Here is a 19,294-nt window from a genome sequence, read left to right on the forward strand (position 1 = left end):
GTAAAATTCGACTCCCTGGTGTCAAATTTCTTAATGTGAAATATTTGCTGAGATGTTTAATGCATACTTTTATGACGCTAATTGTTATCATCATTTGGTACTGAGCCTCACCACAAAGCCAAACTCCAGATTTGAGTATCATGCTCAGATTTTGAAATATTTATTGAAACTGTCCGAAGTAGCCAATACCTGAATGTGAAATGTACATTGCAATGATCCTTGGATTATTTTTCTGGTGTCAGATTGACAAGATGATCACTCTCTTACCGTCGATGCATAGATATATTTGTTGCACGGGATGCCAACGACATCAAGAATCACTTTACAGTGGTTATGTACTGATTTGCACTGTTGGTATTTACAAAGCTTCACTCCTAACAGTTTGGGCTCAATTTATTTAAGCTTGGAATCCAAGCTTTACGGAACAGGGGGAAGTTGTTATAGTGTCTACTTCAGGACAGCCATGTCCAAATATTTCTACAGACCAAAAACTATGTGGCCAGGCTTTATGATATTTAGTTATTATTATTCAATCTACAATCTTGATCTTTATCACTACCACAGAGTACATTGTTTTGTCAGCTGCCTTGTTCCTCTTTGTCGCCACTTCCATTAATTACTGTATATGACATTTATGGCCTTTATTGGTCATCCCCCTTGGCTGTGTCTGTCATCACATCAGCTGTAGAAGGAAGTGCTATTAGTTTCTCTATCTGTCCATAGTTGAATCTTTGCCTGTCTATTGTTGTTAAAAACTATATATATGTATGCTCACATCTATACTGTAGGTGAAATGTGAGTGTGGAGACCGGCATTCCGACTGTCTTTGTAGGGACGACCGCGAGCAGGATTATACCGCTCGCAGGAAAGGCCCTGGGGTTGAGCTGAAAGTCCGCTCACCTCGTTCATGTATACTTGCTCATGTCTTGTGAAAGCAACTAAAGACGTTTGAACCACTAAACTATGCCTTAGCCATCATCATCAACGTATTCATTTGTCTTCGTCAACGTAATGTTCATCAAAATCATGAACTAATTCACCCCGAGCCGATGACCATAGATCCCCGTTGACATATGCATTAGTATATGCAGACGGTGTGTCCTTAATAGCTGACAGTGTTGCAGAAGCAAGTAGATGTGATAGAACAATTCTGTGACTCTTCGGGCATGGAAGTCAGTGTAAAGAAAACAATAGTTCTGATATTAAGGAGAGGGAGACGGCTAAGAAAATATGAGAGGTAGAATTACACAGGACCTAAACGTGAAGTTGTATTTTGTACAGATATCTGGGGATAGTGTTAACCCCCAAACTTTCATGGAGTAAAGCATTTAGCTGTCTTTTGCCAAAAAAAGTTGGCAAACTGAGCTGTGAAGATATTCTTGAAGTGTTTGAAAACATGTTTGCTCCAATATTATGTTATGGAGTTGAAATGTGGGAAACTTCATGTAACAAGTTCATTGAAAGTATCCAAGCACTGTCAGGCTTACTAAAAATACTCCAAATAACATTGCTCTAGGGGAGTTTGAGACCCCCTGGAAGACACAACAATACACGCCATGAAGAAAGAATCCGTGGTTACTGTCTAGAGAAAAATGTGAAGACTGTGGAAAATAAATACAATGTACTTATGAAATGTGAAACATTCTCTCATCTGAGAAAGAATATGCACCAGCCTGCTTTACAGACTACCCAACAACTACTGATTTCATACACTTGATGGAATCTACTGTGAAAGATGTATTACACAAACTTGGACTCTATCTATCTCAAATATTCACATAAATCATCCTCGAAAACTGAAACTTAATGCATGCTGGATAATATGACAGGAAATGAATATGAAATGACAACAGGAAAACGTTGTACAGAATCAAAAGGAAGCAAAAAGATTTACAAAATACTGACTATATGCTGAAACCTACTCAAAAATCGCATCTATCGCTGCTCTGTTACTTGCAAAACAGTTGTCAATATCGGAAGAGACCAATCTGTACGTCAGGAAAAATGCCCAACTATTGCATCTGATAGAAATTTAGTATGCGCCATAATAACTAAGAATGTACTTGAGGAAATGAAAGACGGATGTGCTGGAACACGTAAGAGTGAATACAGTTGGTATCGGTAACCTAAATGTATTCTGTAAAGTTGACTGTGGTGAGATAAAAAAGGTGATGATGATGGTGTGAAGAAATGTATCGTTAAACAAACCAATAAAACACGAGCAATACAAAAAGTTCATATTCAGTGACCTAACATCCAAGCGCGAAATGAATACTTTGAGACGCAACAAGCATGGGAAATACGATTGAGGAATAAATAAAACACCGTTGTCACCAGTGGATACGCAGTGATGAATTACCGATGACGGTGTAACAAGTGACTGGTAGAGTGAGGTAATACCTTATCACTAGCTACTATAAATAATTCTTCTCATGACAATCCCCGATCTGACACGTCCCTGAGGTAATACGGGAAAGGTTTGTCTTGGCTGGTGTCCATCAAGTTAATGTTAAACGTTTTAATATACCAAACTGGGTCAGTTGCGAAACGAGGCACAAAATAATGTTCCCCTAAATGTATCTTGTTTCTGGGCTGGCTGTGGGTAGAACTGACATGAAAGGGTTAATAATGGGTAGCGATCCCGAATCTCGGCTACAATACACTGACAAGCGACATTTATCCACCGTACACGGTTTTTTAAAACAATATCTTAAATGTCTCCGTTCAAAGGAGTGACTATTGTACAACGTCTATTGCATCATGTAGGAGAGTCAGTATCAAAATAGTGATGATACCAGGCGGTCAGCAACAGGACGTACACTAAGTCGCATTCGTTTTCATGGCTCGTCCATGTAGGACGTAGAGAGGTAGTGCAACAATTCTTAACATGTAATGTAAATTCACGTTCAGTTAATTTAGTACATGGTCCACGGCACACAGCAGTTCCCGAAAACTGAGCATATCCTCCTCTATCGGTTGCCTGAATGTTAAAGTGATACGCACTCGTTTCCAGAAAGGAAAAATGTGAAAACGGAGTGTTTATGTGACAGTATGTATTTATGCATATATCAGTGCAGGTTTTCAATTGCCCCAGACAAATATTAAAGAGGTGATGGTTTACAATAGTTGTTGATTTGTCTGTAATGAATAAGATGCATGGTAGTACCTTGTAATAAACCGATCAGTTACCGATATCGCACTCATAGCACGAGGTCAGTGATGCATGAAAGAGTGGTACAGTGTGTTTTTTAAATATATGAAATTTATACAAATGATGCTTTTCACACTGTCTAATACTCTAGGGCAGTGCAATGGTTAAGCTGGTAATCTAGTCATTTGCGGGGTATTTACGATATACATGATCAGTTCACAAGTACTTAGTAACTTCATTTCAAAGCTACTAACATATTAGACACAATTATTTCACTAAAAGGTAGTGAGTGAGTGACTTAATATTTAACGTCACATGCGCAATATTGCAGCCATATCGAGGCGAGAACCATTAACAATATACATAACAGAGAATGGTGAATAAATCTGTCAACGAAGGACAGTGAAACAACTAGACTATCACAGACAGATATTTAAAACTAGTAATCAAATCTAAAACAATTTAACTATAGAGCACAACACAATACAAAAACGGGCTACAGACCGCCAATGACTGAAGGTAGATCACCATACACTAACAATGAGAAAATGCCCGTCAGGTGACAGGATGAGGACAGGTGGCAATAGAACGTGTAATTCGACTTGTCATGGCTTCGCAGGAAGAAGCTCATGAACTGACTATGAGCAAGCTACTGACATCACAGAGCTCAACTTAACAGCCCCCCAACACGTTTAAAACGCTGACCATCGTCCAACCGCTGGTCAGGATCCAATAGTTAGGAAGTAGTTAAGTGGGAGCAGTTCCTTATGATGAATGGCATCGTCTGTCGACGACTGCTCATCAAAAATGGAATAGCATTGTAAGTACCATTGCCGCGAATTCCAACAATTCTCAGCTATCTTCACAACGACGGTGGACCCCTAGGTCGTTACGGGATCCTTAGTCTTACTAGAAAAAAGATTCATCTGATGACGTTAGTCTTATTAGAAAAAAATACCCTTCTGATGAAGTTAGTCTTATTAGAAAAAAATACCCTTCTGATGAAGTTAGTCTTATTAGAAAAAAGATACTTCCGATGACGTTAGTCGTATTAGAAAAAAAAATATCCTTCTGATGACGTTAGTCTTATTAGAAAAAGAGATAATTCTGATGACTTTAGTCTTATTAGACAAAAGATTCTTCTGATGACGTGGAGAATTGAAGAAAATCTGCAGGCAGAAATCTAACATCTACCTTCCAAAACTACAGTAAGAGTACCTAGTACAATTACCTACTGCACTAAGGATTCTTATCTAAACCCTCCAGCAATCAAGGAAAAAACGACTCCATGTTGAACTATCAAACAAGGAAATGTCCTGTAATTAACAGTTGCACATCAACATTATCCAAGTTCACAGGTCAGTGTAACGTCATCACTGTGCCAGCACTAAACGTCTATGGCAATATCAATTCGGAGACTTTATGATACAAGACCAGTGGTATAGCAATAAAGGAAATGATGGCGATATTCATATTTCACCAACACCAATCTATTTTGCATCAAGGATTTGGCACAGCGCTGATATCTTGGTGCATATATATAATATTGATGTTGAAAGGTAGTAGCTCACTCCCTCCATATATACACAAGTAAGTTGTCACAGATGTTATGGACATCAGACAAATGTTCCAGTTCATTTGGGCACTCGTGTCTGTGTTAAATACACCATTAACCACTGACTCTCAGGATACAATGTATCATAGTTGAAACATTGTTGCACAGAGGATAACGTTGCCTCATTACAACATAAACAGCTGTACAATCTTGGTGCACTCTACATAAGGCCGCAGGTGCCATGACAACCAGACAGATCCTCCATGAAAGAAACACAGTACAAATGCTGTCCCTCGCTAATTGATACCTATGCCAAAACCGTTTTAACAATGTTCCTGAATCACCAAACTCATATGCACTGCATACCAATCATATGATATTTCTTCCAGTGCTGCTGATGTCATGTTTGCGTGACGAGTAATCCATCTGTTACACAGTGGTTGTCTTTAAACACATATGTCATTGCCTAATTAGATTTGAGTGCTTAAATTTACAGATTGCCGATAGCAGTGGCGAAATATATGTATCAATGATATCATTTACATAAATGCACTAATGTGCACATTCCATATACGAGATCCCGTGTGGGCCCGGGATAGAATGTGTCCACAGCAGGGTCCATTGCTGGTCGTAAGAGGCGACCAAATTGGGCAGCCTGTTGGCCGTGGGTTGCGTCCCGTGTCGGTGGAGGAAGGGATCCTGGTGGTTGAGGGCAATGGCAGCTTGAAACTGTGTTCCTGTTGCTCTACACACCACTTTGGCCCTGACTTCACCAAGACGGGTGGTAGAACTGGCCCGGTTCTATCAGTCGGCTGGTCACGCCATGCCCTGTGCAAAGATACTATTGTTTGCACACTCACTCACTCTTTGGGTCTTGGCCATTTCGACTTCTCATTTCCAAATTATCCATATATTTAATGCCTGGAGTCCTATGGCAGAAGGTGGTGGCTCATGGGCCAATCTGGTAATGTTGACCGCTGAATACTGTCTGTCTATGAATAATTCCTATGGGCAGAACCAGCCGAGCTATTAATGTATTTGACAAAGATGGCTATTCAAGTCATATTTACTGTAGTATAGCATTCCCATATCCCTGGTGTTTGCATCTGGATACCCGGTGCACTTTAACACTGTTCTTGTTGACACTCGGTGGCGGGTGGGGAGTGGGGATGCTGAATACTATTTACTAATCATGTCACAGCACACTTCTGGTTCAATTCGAAATGAAAAAAAGAGACGCCTGGATTTTGATCATACCCATGAACATCTTTCCCAAAACACAGACTCATGGGCTCGATTCCTAGTTATTGAGGCGTCTGACCATGAACCAGTTAAATTGAATCCATTTGCCATATCCAAAGCAATTCAAGGAATTTGTGGTGAAGTTAAGACTGTTTCTCGTCTGCGTGGCTGTTCCCTTCTGGTTGAATGTGCACGGAGACTGCAGTCTTTGAATCTATTGTCAGTTACTAAATTTGCCAATGTTGATGTTGCTGTGTCTGTGCACTGGACATTGAACTCTTGCCGTGGCATTGTCCGGGACAGAGCTCACTGCCTCCTTGACGTGTCTGAACAGGAAATTGCAGCTGAACTTGAAAGTCAAGGTGTCACATCAGTCAAACGTTTCTCCACAAAAAGATGGGATCATTAGCAAAACAAATACGTATCTGTTCACTTTTTCCCGGTCAACACTTCCTCAGTTTATCAAAGCTGGTTATTTTAATATTTTGGAGATGTACATCCCAAATCCACTACGATGTTATAATTGTAAACAGTTTGGCCACGGCTCACGCTCCTGTTCGAACTCTATGGTATGTCACCGTTGCGGTGGCAGCCATGATGGATCAGACGGTGAAAATGATTTTCACTGTTCAAATTGTTGTGACAAACATATGTTCTCCTCAAAACTGTGTCCTCAGTGGCAAAGGCAAGCTCAGATTATGAAGATCAAATGTCAGAACAATATTTCATTTGCTGAAGCGAAAAGGTTAGTAGCCCAACCAGTCGACACCTTCTTTAAGCGTCGCATATGCAGCTGCTGCAGCATGCCCTGTCGCAGCTGCATCAGTCATGTGCCATACTGAAATGACATGGATTACGTCAGATCAGCCAGTCAACATCAGCACCGTTACTGAAGCTTCTACACTTCAGAAACACAGAATCAAACTCAAAGTGAACTTATTGAGGAGACAGACAGTCAGTCCGAGCTAACAACTAAGAAACCAGGCACTACTCATATGTCACAGAAGGACAAAACAAGATTTAAGCAGGTCAGGTCCCCTATTCCTTCGGAGGTACCTGTGCGTAACACTTTTGATCCTTTGGAAATGGAGGTTACTCCTTCTACAAAGGATAACAGGAGGGATCTTTCTTCCTCCCGTTTAAGAGAGCGATTGCCTATTGAACCACCGTGATTCAGTCGTCGAACTTGATCCAGTGGAACTGCAGAGGACTTTTATTTATTATAATGAGAAAAATTATAATGAGATTCTTTTGTTAATACAGGATTGTAAGCCGTCAGCAATATGTCTCCAGGAGACATATCTTAAACATAACGATGTTTTTAACTTATGACAACACATTGGCTACCATTCATTTTCTCCTGAAGGGGACAAAGCAACTGGAGGATGTAGTATCTTGGTCAGACAGGACATCATTCACAGTGCTATTCAACTGAATACTCCTCTTCAAGCTGTTGCAGTCCGACTTATCTTGGACATTGCTCTTACTTTGTGCTTTTTATATGTACCTACCAGCTCTTCGACAATCTGACATTCAAAGTTTGTATGATCAAGTGCCAAAGCCCTGCATTATCATGGGAGATCTCAATAGGCACAACCCTCTATGGGTTAGTACAAATACGAACAATAAGGGAAAAGGTATTGAAGATATATTTCTGATAATTTATGTGTTTTAATGATGATTCACATAGGTATTTGCATCCAGCCACTGGGTCATATTCTTCACTTGATCTAGCTCTGACAGAGTCAAACATTTACAATGAATTTGAATGGTCTGTTCATGATGACCTTTGTGGCAGCGATCACTTCCCTACTGTCCTGAAAGCTATAAGACCAGACCATAATCCTCCTTTATCTCGTTGGAATTTTATGAAAGCAAACTGGCCTTTGTATAAACAATTATGTGTTGAAAAACTAACACCAGGCCACTTCAGTAATGTAGCAGATCCCATCCAGGTCTTTTAACGCAACTGAATGAAAATGCTGATCAAATAATTCCTAAGTCCTCTGCAACTACTAATATTCGTAAACCATGGTTTGCTGACGAATCCAAACAAGCAAGAAAACGTAGGAAGAAATCCGAAAAATATTTTCGCAGACATCCTACAGTTCATAACTTTAACAATGTAAACATTACTAGTGCCAAGGCACGGCGTACATATAAGCACAAGAAGCGCCAATCTTGGAGAAATTATGTATCAAAATTAATTCACGCACGCCCATGTCTAAGGTGTGCAACATGGTTCAGCGAATATAAGGCAAAGGTTCAAAATCTGCTGTTCACCATCTTAAAGATGGTGGCAAACTAGTAACTAACAAAGCCGACATTGCAAATAGAATTGGCGAAACTCTTGCCAAAAATTCTTCCTCGGCAAATTATGTCCCTGAATTTCAGAGATAGGAGAAACAACAGGAGAAGATAAAAGTTAATTTTGATTCCGATAACGGTGAAGACTATAATGAAGTGTTTTCAATACACGAGCTCCGCACTGCTCTGAACCAAGTCCATGATACTGCAGTGGGTGATGACACTATTCATTCCGCAACTGAAACATTTGCCTGAATCATGCCTGGAGACGCTTTTAGATTTATTTGACAAAATATGGACGTCTGGAAATTTTCCTCCTTCATGGCGTAATGCAATTATCGTGCCAATACCCAAACCTGGACGGGATCACACGGATCCATCAAATTACAGACCGATTTCTTTAACTAGCTGCGTCTGTAAAACCATGGAACGTATGGTAAATAGCAGATTAATTTGGTATCTGGAAACCAATGACCTCATTACAAATATTCAGTGTGGTTTTGGGAAGAATCGAAGTACTATTGATCATTTAGTATGTTTAGAATCCTCGGTCAAAAATGCTATTATTACCAAACCACATGCAGTATCTATATTCTTTGATCTAGAAAAAGCATATGATACTACTTGTAAGCGAGGAATTTTTGAAAGATTTACATGATTTTGGTTTGCGAGGTCGTTTGCCTCTTTCTATATCACAGTTTTTAACTGACAGGCAGTTTCAAGTCCACGTGGGGTCAACCCTGTCTGATCATTATAATAAGGATCAGGGTGTTCCACAAGGCAGTATTTGGTCAGTCACAATATTTATTATTAAAATAAATAGTCTTTCAAAGGTTTTAAGTGATTCAACAGATGGATCCATTTTCGTGGATGATTTTAATATTTCTTGCCGCGGTAAAAATATGCGAACTATTGAGAGACAGTTACAGATTTGTCTAAACAAAATTCATAAATGGTGTCTTGAAAACGGGTTTAAATTTTCTAAAACTAAAACTGATTGTACACATTGTGTAGGAAATACAAACCCCATGAAGACCCCGAATTATCATTAAATGGCACACCCATCAAAGTTGTGAAGGAAGCTAAATTTCGTGGTCTCATATTTGACTCGCATCTAACATTTCTGCCACATATTAAGTACCTCAAAGCCAAATGCCTGAAGGCACTCGATTTATTAAAAGTTGTGCCTAATTCAAAATGGGGTGGGGACCAAACTACCCTCCTTCATTTATATAGATCTCTGGTCCGAAACTTGATTACGGCTCCATTGCATATGGTGGGGCCTGAACAAGTAACCTAAAGCTATTAGATTCTGTGCATCATCAAGGTCTGAGACTTTGTCTTGGATCATTCAGAACATCCCCTTGACAGTCTCTACGTTGAGGAAGATGATCCATCTACAAAATATTACAAAGTTATATTCAAATGAATCCAACCCTTCTCATAACTGTGTTTTTAATCCTCTTTATGAGAATTTCTATAATAACTTCACTTGTTCCACCTCTAGGGATAAGAATCCAACTATATATTTCTGCTGCTGGCATCAAGTTAGAGAACATATTTTCTTCCCGTCTCCATTCTTCTCCTCCTTGGCAGTTAGTTAGGCCACAAGTTGACCTTACATTGACAAAGATCAGAATATCAGAAACTAACGAATTGCAATATAAACAAGAATATAAACAATTAGAAAGTAAATACAGTGCATACAAATCCTTATATACTGATGACATATGTCAACCAAGTCAGCGAGCCTGACACCCGATCCCGTCTGTCGCCTCTTACGACAAGCACAGTCACCTTTTATCGCAAGCATGGGTTGCTAAAGGTCTATTCTACCCCGGAACCTTCACTTGTGAAAAAGGTAAAGATTCTCTACTTGGTGACATAACGTATATACGTTGCTTGTGCCACTGTCACTGGATCAAAAACAATATCTTCTAGATTATTGGATAACAGCTCTATTTTCACAGCAGAAGCAAACGCAATATTAACAGCTCCCAAATATATTCAAAGACATCCTAAACATAAACAATATAAAATCTTTTCTGACTCTCCTTCTTGTCTTCAGGCTATTAAAAACTTATCTTGTAAACATCCACTTTAAATAGAAATTATTGAGTTATATAATCATCTTGCTACTGGCCAATGTGACATAGTCTTATGTTGGTTACCCAGTCATATAGGAATCTCCTGGAACACAATGGCCGATCTTGCTGCCAAAGCAGCACTCAACAAATCTGTGACACCACTTCCTATTCCATACTCAGACTATAAAGCTACAATTAGAATGTATATCCGTGATCTGACGCAGAAGAAGTGGGACAACCAGGAAGGTATCAATAAATTATATGCAAGAAAACCCTATATTGGTTACACCTACTTGGGTTGTCAGTCCAGATTTAAAGAGGTCATTATGCGACGATGTCGCATTGGCCATACTAGATACACTTGTGATGAAGGAATCACAATCAAGCATGCATTGCTTGACTGTATTGATTTTGCCATCACAAGGGATAAATGTTTTAATGTCAAAACAATGAAGGATCTTTGTAATGTTAATTATCATTTAATCATTGAATTTTTAAAAGAAATAGAATTATTGCATAAATTTTGAATAATATGATTTGTAAATAGGAAGTTCGTATTTTAACCATAGTAGTATGAATTAAGAACTGCGATTGTTAGTGGCTGTGCCCTCAAAGGGGGTTAAAGTATCGTAAAATTATTGTCCCCCTGAGAGGGTACGTAAGTCCCAAAACCTTCAAAGTCAAATTTAAAATTACCAATTTTTTAAACGCAGTATTTTTTGTCATTTTAATTTGGCTACATTTCCCTACAATTGCCAGCAGCTGAGGGGATGGTGTAAATCCAACTAGGGTCCATGCAGGTAGCAAAAGCAATGTACGTCCCCTTGGTTCCTAGTATGGTGATCTACCTTCAGCTGTTGGTGATCTTAAGCCTATTTTTACAGTATGTCTTGTCCAAATTGTGCTGCTAGTTTTAACATTATGTGCTAGTTTTACTTTCGAATTGTTATACTCTATTTGTTTTACCATACTTTGAAAATAGATTCTATAATATGGACATATTCTCTTATAACCATGTTTGTTGTCGTCACGATATGGCTGAAATATTGCCGACGTGACGTTAAATTATAACTCATTCACTCACTCACTCCTCCCGTCGTGTGCACCTGGGATAGAATGTGTCCACAGCACCCCATTGCTGGTCGTAAGAGGCGACCAAATTGGGCAACCTTTTTGCCGTGGGTTGCGTCCCGTGTCGGTGGAGGACGGTAGTCTGGTGGTTGAGGGCACTGGGAGCCTGAATCGTGTTCCTTTTGCTCAACACACCACTTCGGCCCTTACTTCACCTAGACGGGTGGTAGAATCGGCCCGATCCTATCAATCGGCTGGTCATGTCGAGCCCTGTGCTTTACTTGTTTTGCACAATTTATATTCTTGCCTGTATCTTTCACGTTAGGTCTTGGCTCGTTTTGTTTTGAAATGTATCACTTTGATTTTTGAACATGTCTAATGTAATTTGCCTAGAGTTATAAGCCCAGAAGGCGGTGGCTCATGGGCTAATCTAGTGGATCAATTAATTTTCAGTTAATTCTTCTGCTGGAGTATACCATCCCAGTATCCTCGGTGCTGCCAGTCGGAGACCTACTGGCATTAAGCATCGTCTAAATGACACTCCGTGGTGGGTGGGGAGCTGGGATGATGAATCATATCCAAACTAACCATGGCACAACCCAAAAAATCCAAACGAGTCTTAGATGATAGTTCTTCTGAAGAAGAGTCTTCTCATTCCCCTCCAGATAGTTGGAACAGATTTTTAGTAGTACAGTCTACTGATATTCAGTCATTGCGACTCAATCCCTTTGCTACGGCCAAATATATCTATGGCATTGCTGGTGATGTTCAAAACATCAGAAAATTAGAAATGGATTTCTCTTGATTGAATGTGAAACAATCACACATCCTTCAATCATTGAAAACGTTGGTGAATACACCTGTCACGGTTTCACCACATAACACACTTAATACCTGTAAAGGCATTGTGAGAGATAAGGAACGCATTCTTTCAGACCTGAGTGAAACAGAACTTACAACAGAGCTAAGGGATGAAGGAGTCACTCAGATTAGACGCTTTACAAGGAAGATCAATAATGAAATCGTCAACACCAACACCTATCTCTTTACCTTTGCCCTTCACAAACTGCCAAAAGTAGTCAAAGCAGGTTATTGTAACATCGGCGTGGAAACTTATATTCCACATCCACTCCGTTGTTACAAATGCCCAAAAATTGGACATGGTTCACAGTCATGCACAAATTCCAAGACGTGCTACCGGTGTAGTGAACAGGGCCATGATGGGAATGAATGTACAAAACATCCTAAGTGTGTAAATTGTAACGGAGAACACTTGGCTTCCTCTAAAGAGTGTCCTGTATTCCAAACAGAGCACACAATCATTAAATTGAAGCAAGAAAAGAATATCTCTTTCCTTGAAGCTAAACGCCTGATCCATGCAAGTCAGCCACACGCTCTTGCTCTATCTTATTCTGCCGCAGTAACAAAAACTTTGACCACCTCTGCTAAATCAGTTGAAACCCAGACAGATATTACCTGGATCAAAACAGATCACTATTCCTTCGTTGACACTTCGTCTGTTCCTGACATTACTTCTATTAACTCATCTACGCAGACACAACACGAAAGACCATCGCCATCTCCTGTGGTTAGAAATGCCAGCAAGAATATTGATCATTCTAAACATTCTGACAGGATATCAAAGGGTCTCCGAGACCCAATACAAGTCTTCAATAAGTATGCTGTCTTGGAAGATATGGATGTGTCGCCACATCCCCGTGGGCGCAATAGAAGCAAGTCGCCACGGTCAGGGCAAAGTAGATCACCTGTACGCCCACCCCAGATAACGTGACCATTTACCATCCACTTATCCAATGGAACTGCAGAAGTCTAAGGACCAATGTCAGCGAATTGCATTTATTAGCACAAGACTTTCGACCTTCAGCATTCTGTCACCAGGAGACATATCTCAAGCCAACAGATAAGTTTGAATTTCGTCAATACAATTCGTATCATTCTTTTTCACCTCCGGCGGGGAAAGCTTCTGGTGGGTGTTCTAGTTTGGTGAGGCAGGATGTCATCCACAATCCTGTTCCTCTAACTGTCAATCTACAGGCTGTTGCAATTCGACTCACATTGCACATTACTTTTACTTTGTGCTCATTGTATATTCCACCCTCTTCGGTTCTTCAGCGATCCGAACTACAGTCATTATATGATCAGCTCCCGAAACCATGTATAATCATGGGTGACCTAAATGGTCATAACCCTTTATGGGGCGGTACAAACACTAATTCAAAGGGAACAGTCATTGAAGACTTTATCAGTGACAACAGTCTATGTATTTTTAACGATGGCTCAAAGACCTACTTACATCCTGCTAGTGGTAGCTATTCTGTCCTGGATCTCTCACTGTCAGATTCCAGTATGTTGAATGAATTTTCCTGGTCTGTCCACGATGACCTCTGTGGAAGTGACCATTTTCCTTCCATTCTTATGCCAACCATCCCTGCTGATGAGCCACCTACAACGAGGTGGAACTTTTCAAAGGCCGACTGGCCTGCTTATAAATCAATGTGTGAAGAAATATTGCAACCGGATCTTTTCATGAATGTTCCTGATCCCATTCAGCTGTTTACAGACAAACTTAATGCCGTTGCTGAAGAAACTATTCCAAAGTCCTCTGCAGTTTCGCATATCCGTAAACCATGGTTTGATATAGACTGTAAGAAGGCTAGGAAGGCTAGATAAAAGGCAGAGAAGTATTTTCGTAAACACCCTACAGTGCATAATCTCAATACCGTTAAAATAGCAAATGCCAAGGCACGGCGAACTTTTAAACAGAATAAACGCCGGTCATGGAGAAATTATGTATCTAAGATAAATTCTAGAACGCCAATGTCTAAGGTGTGGAACATGATACAAAGACTCAAGGGCAAAGGTACAAAATCTGCTGTTCATCATTTGAAAGACGGAGATCAATTGCTTACTGACAAAACTGACATTGCAAATAAAATAGGTAAAACTCTGGCTAAACATTCTTCATCATCGAATTACGTACCTCAGTTCCAAAAATATCAAATGCAACAAGAGCAGAAGACTATTAACTTTTCTTCCGATAATGGTGAAGACTATAACGAAATATTTTCAATTCATGAGCTCCACACTGCACTTGCCCAAGCACACGATACTGCAACAGGTGTTGATAACATCCACTATCAACTCTTGAAACATCTGCCTGACTCGAGTCTGGAAACTCTTCTTTCTATATTTCTGGGCTTCTGGGGACTTCCCATCTTCTTGGCGTGATGCCATCGTGGTACCAATACCTAAGCCTGGTCGAGATCATTCCGATCCTTCTAATTACAGACCTATATCATTAACCAGCTGTGTCTGTAAAACTATGGAACGTATGGTAAATAATAGATTAGTATGGTACTTGGAAACTAATAATTTAATCAGCAACATTCAATGTGGTTTCCGTAAACACAGAAGTACTATTGACCATTTAGTCCGTTCATTTGTATTGTATGATTCATTTGTACGAAATGCCATTGTTAATAAACAACATGCGGTGTCAATCTTTTTTGATTTGGAAAAAGCATACGATACCACATGGAAGCATGATATTCTAAGAGATTTACATGATTTTGGCCTGAGAGGCCGTTTGCCACATTTTATATCTCAGTTTTTAAAAGACAGACAGTTTAAAGGTCCGTGTGGGCCCTACCCTGTCTGACCATTATTATCAAGATCATCGTGTACCACAAGGTAGTATCTTGTCCGTTACCTTGTTTAGCATTAAGATTAACAGTTTGTCAAAAGTTTTGAATGCGTCAATAGATGGTTCATTATTTGTTGATGATTTCAACATTTCGTGTCGAGGCAAACATATGCGTACAATTGAACGCCAGTTACAGCTGTGTCTTCATAACATCCAAAATTGGTGTCTCGCGAATGGTTTCAAATTCTCAAAATCTAAGACAAATTGTATTCATTTTTATCGGAAATATAAACCACATAAAGTCCCTGAATTATTTCTTGATGGAACTCCCATTAAGGTTGTTGAACAAGCAAATTTTTTGGGTCTTGTTTTTGACCATCATTTGACATATTTACCGCATATAAATCAGCTGAAGACTAAATGCTTGAAGGCATTAGACCTGTTGAAAGTTGTGTCTAATTCAAAATGGGGAGGGGACCACAAAACCCTCCTCCACTTGTAAAGGGCACTTATTCGCTCCAAAATAGATTATGGCTCAATTGTATATGGTGGGGCATGTAAAAGTACTTTACAAAAATTAGATACAATTCACCATCAAGGTTTAAGATTGTGTCTAGGCGCTTTCAGAACATCACCTATTGATAACCTTTATCTAGAAGCGGATGAACCGTCTCTTCATCAGCGACGCATTAAATTATCTCTTCAGTACATCACTAAGTTACGTTCAAATCCATCAAATCCTGCTTATAATACAGTGTTTAATCCACAATATGAAGAACTGTTTACACAAAACCCAAAACAAATTCCACCTTTGGGAATTCGGATGAAATCTCATAATACAGCTGCAAATATTGAACTGGAGACTATTTGTCCATGCAGACTTTTCTCAGCGCCTCCATGGCAATTAGTGCGACCTAACGTCATACTAGATCTTACTCATCATAAGAAATCTGACACGAATGACTTAATATACCAACAAGAATACATCCAGTTACGGAAGCAATATACTTCCCATCGCTCCATATTTACTGACGGATCTAAAGATGGCGGCAGTGTGTCCTGTGCCACTGTTATGGGATCACACAATATCTCTTTCCGACTACCAGGCAATAGCTCCATTTTCACAGCAGAATCCATGGCAATATTGACAGCCTTGGAATATGTTAAACGTCAGTCCCATCATAAACAATTTGTATTATTTTCTGATTCATTGTCATGTCTTCAGGCACTGAAAAACATGTCTTCTGCCCACCCTGTCATTCTAGACATACTGGAACTATACAATGATCTTGCCACTAGCCAGTATGACATCGTCTTCTGTTGGCTGCCAAGCCATGTTGGCATTGTGGGAAACACAATGGCTGATGACGCAGCGAAAGCGGCACTTGCTAAATCTGTGACGCCACTTCTTCTGCCATATAGTGATTTCAAACCTGTCATTAGATCTTATATGCGTGCCTTAATGCAAAAGAGGTGGGACACCCAGGTAGGTGTAAATAAATTACATGCAATAAAAGCGAATATTTGTTACACCTACTTGGGCTGTCAGTCCAGATTTGAAGAGGTCATCATGAGAAGATGTCGTACTGGCCATACAAGATATACGCATAACTATCTATTGAAAGGTGACGATCCTCCATTTTGCATCCCTTGTGATGAAAGAATCACAGTCAAGCATGTTTTGCTTGACTGTGTTGAATATTCCATCACAAGGGATAAATATTTTCCATCACGAACTATGAAGGGTCTTTTTAGCAATACAAGTACTCATTTAATAATTGCGTTTTTAAAAGAATTAAATTTATTGACTGAGTTGTAAATAAATAAATATTTTAAGATTGGAAGTGTGAATTAAGCACTCGGATTGGTAGTGGCGGTATCCTTGAAGGGTGGTTGAAGAACCATAAAATTATTGTCCTCCTGAGAGGGTACGTAAGTCCCATCACATTTCAAGCTAAATTTAATCTTCCACTGTTTTAGTTGTAGTGTTATTGTCATTTTAATTCCTGGCTAAACTTGCATACAATCGCCAACAGCTGGGGGAAGGTGTAAATCCAGCTAGGGTCCATGCAGGTAGCTGAAGCACTGTAAGTCCCCATGGACCCTAGTATGGTGATTTACCTTCAGTTGTTGGTGATAAAAAGTCCATTTTTACATGGTATTGTCTAAAATAGTTTTCTCCTTTTAAAAATACATACTAGCTAGTTTTAATTCCTTTTTGTGATACTCTAGTTGTTTTACAGTCCGTCGATGACTGGTTCTTTAAGTACCTATATTGTTGTGTATGTACATTACCTCTCGTCACTATATGGCTGCAACATTGCCGATGTGACGTTAAATTTTAAATCACTCACTCACTCACTCACTCACTCCATATACGAAATCTCCATTACATATATTCAATGATACTTCTTGTACACACATTCATTAATATACATCGCATAGTTGATTTCCGATATTCACATTCCTTGGTGTACATTATGGTATTCAAGGAAGGTAAGATTCTCTATGTGGATTTTCCCAAAGCATTCGGCAGTATTGATAGATCTCGTCTGTGGTTGATTTTGAGGGAAAATGGAATATCGTCTAAGGTGTTTAACTGTATCCTATCTATTCCTAATCGTGTCTCTTCTTGCGTGAAGTTCGATAATTAATTTTCAGATAGCCAAGTGTAAACTTGGTGTCCGTCAGGGTTGCATCCTAAGTCCCCTCGTGTATAATGTATTAATGAGTTCACTAAGGAAATAGAGTTAGGATGTGTCCTAGGTGATCAGTTTCACTGCGAATTGGTCCAGTTGTTCCTCATGCTTTAGAGGACGATATTACTCTCATTGTGGATACAGCTTTTGATCATTTTACGGTCGTGATAAAAAATGGTGGTCTTTATCAAGGTATGGCATATTGGCATATTTAGAAGTTTAAGAGTCAGAAAAGGACAAACGTTTTGGATCAACAACATCACTCCACAACGATGCAGTAGTCTGTAACGAAACTTTGCATTACCTGAAAATGGACGCCTACTTGCTTGACAACAATACAAGAAGCGTCCGAATAGAGAAGTTGTTCACCCATAAAGCTTGACCTTACATCTAAATAGTAAACAATAGATCACGGTCTCAAACGATTCCATTGTTCTTAGCAGAGGCTGAAACAGGAGATACGTCTCGGTTTTCACGCGGTTGGTTGACTTCGGCCTTTCACCACACTCAGTCAACACCTAAGCGTTTAATGTTCTTCGCATCGCCGGTTATGAATATGACAAATGCCTCAACATGTTTTCAGCATAGACATATCGAACGTCAATAGGAGACGCGATCGTTTCAAGCAGATCTGCTGTTGTACATTCGCAACACAAAACGTAAGTTCATGCAGTTTAACACTCAAAATGGTCACTCAATATGTAGCGGCAGGTAGTCCTGGCGCAGACTGTTTCGCATCATGGACAATACAGCATGTTTATGGGTCCAGGTAATAAGAGTAATTACGCCCAAGTTTACAATATTTATATGATGGATGGATTGGGTATTTTCTCCATAGGTTTTCTACACACTATAGAATATATACCATGCATGCATCAAAGATCTCCGCCACACAAATGCATTAGGATACATAGCATGGAATCATGATGAATTATAATGTGTCGGCCATGAACCGTTGCGCGATGAATGAATAGACCAACACACATTTCTTATAATACTCGACACACGTGATCTCCAATACACAAATGTATCAGCATAGCCGTGACGTTTCCGCCGTGATATTTAAAGCGTTTAATGTGGGTTTAGAAGTGTGGGGGTAATATTCAAAAATTAGAGGGAGGGGCGGTGGTAACAAATAAAACGCCTTATTGACCTACTTTGTGTCCGTGTTTCTTCCCCCGACTTTGCTCCGCCCGTGTCTTCTCGTCACCGGCAACTTCCTGTGAATTATCATACTACTTTCATACGTCTAATGTTAGTGGTGTAAGCATTCAAGTGAACTACATAACTAACTAAACTAACTTCAGTAAGAATGTAACTAAGTCTGAAAGAAACGACGCCGCTTCTGGGAACCGAACCCGGGTCGTCTGGTCGAGAGTCCTCCGTCTTACCTCAGACGTGACCGTCAGAGTGGAACTTATTGTATTCAGACGCTAGTTTGTAGGCTGCCACGTGGGTTGTATTGTATTAATTGACAAGCTCATTTAGAAGTCTCGGTGGCTCCGCTGAACAGTAGAC

General features: G+C 39.7%; 1 protein-coding gene across 1 annotated transcript in view; it reads right to left on the reverse strand.

The window, feature by feature from the left end:
- LOC137258673 (sodium- and chloride-dependent glycine transporter 2-like) overlaps positions 1-18,981 on the reverse strand; it is an 86,360-nt gene extending 67,379 nt beyond the window's left edge. Inside the window, exon 1 of the mRNA XM_067796364.1 lies at positions 18,934-18,981. The gene's annotated coding sequence lies outside the window, so the exon portion shown is untranslated. The remainder of the gene's footprint in view (positions 1-18,933) is intronic.
- Between the last annotated feature and the right edge of the window lie 313 nt (positions 18,982-19,294).

Source organism: Haliotis asinina, chromosome 12, assembly GCF_037392515.1.
Source record: "Haliotis asinina isolate JCU_RB_2024 chromosome 12, JCU_Hal_asi_v2, whole genome shotgun sequence".
Taxonomy (NCBI): Eukaryota; Metazoa; Mollusca; class Gastropoda; order Lepetellida; family Haliotidae; genus Haliotis; species Haliotis asinina.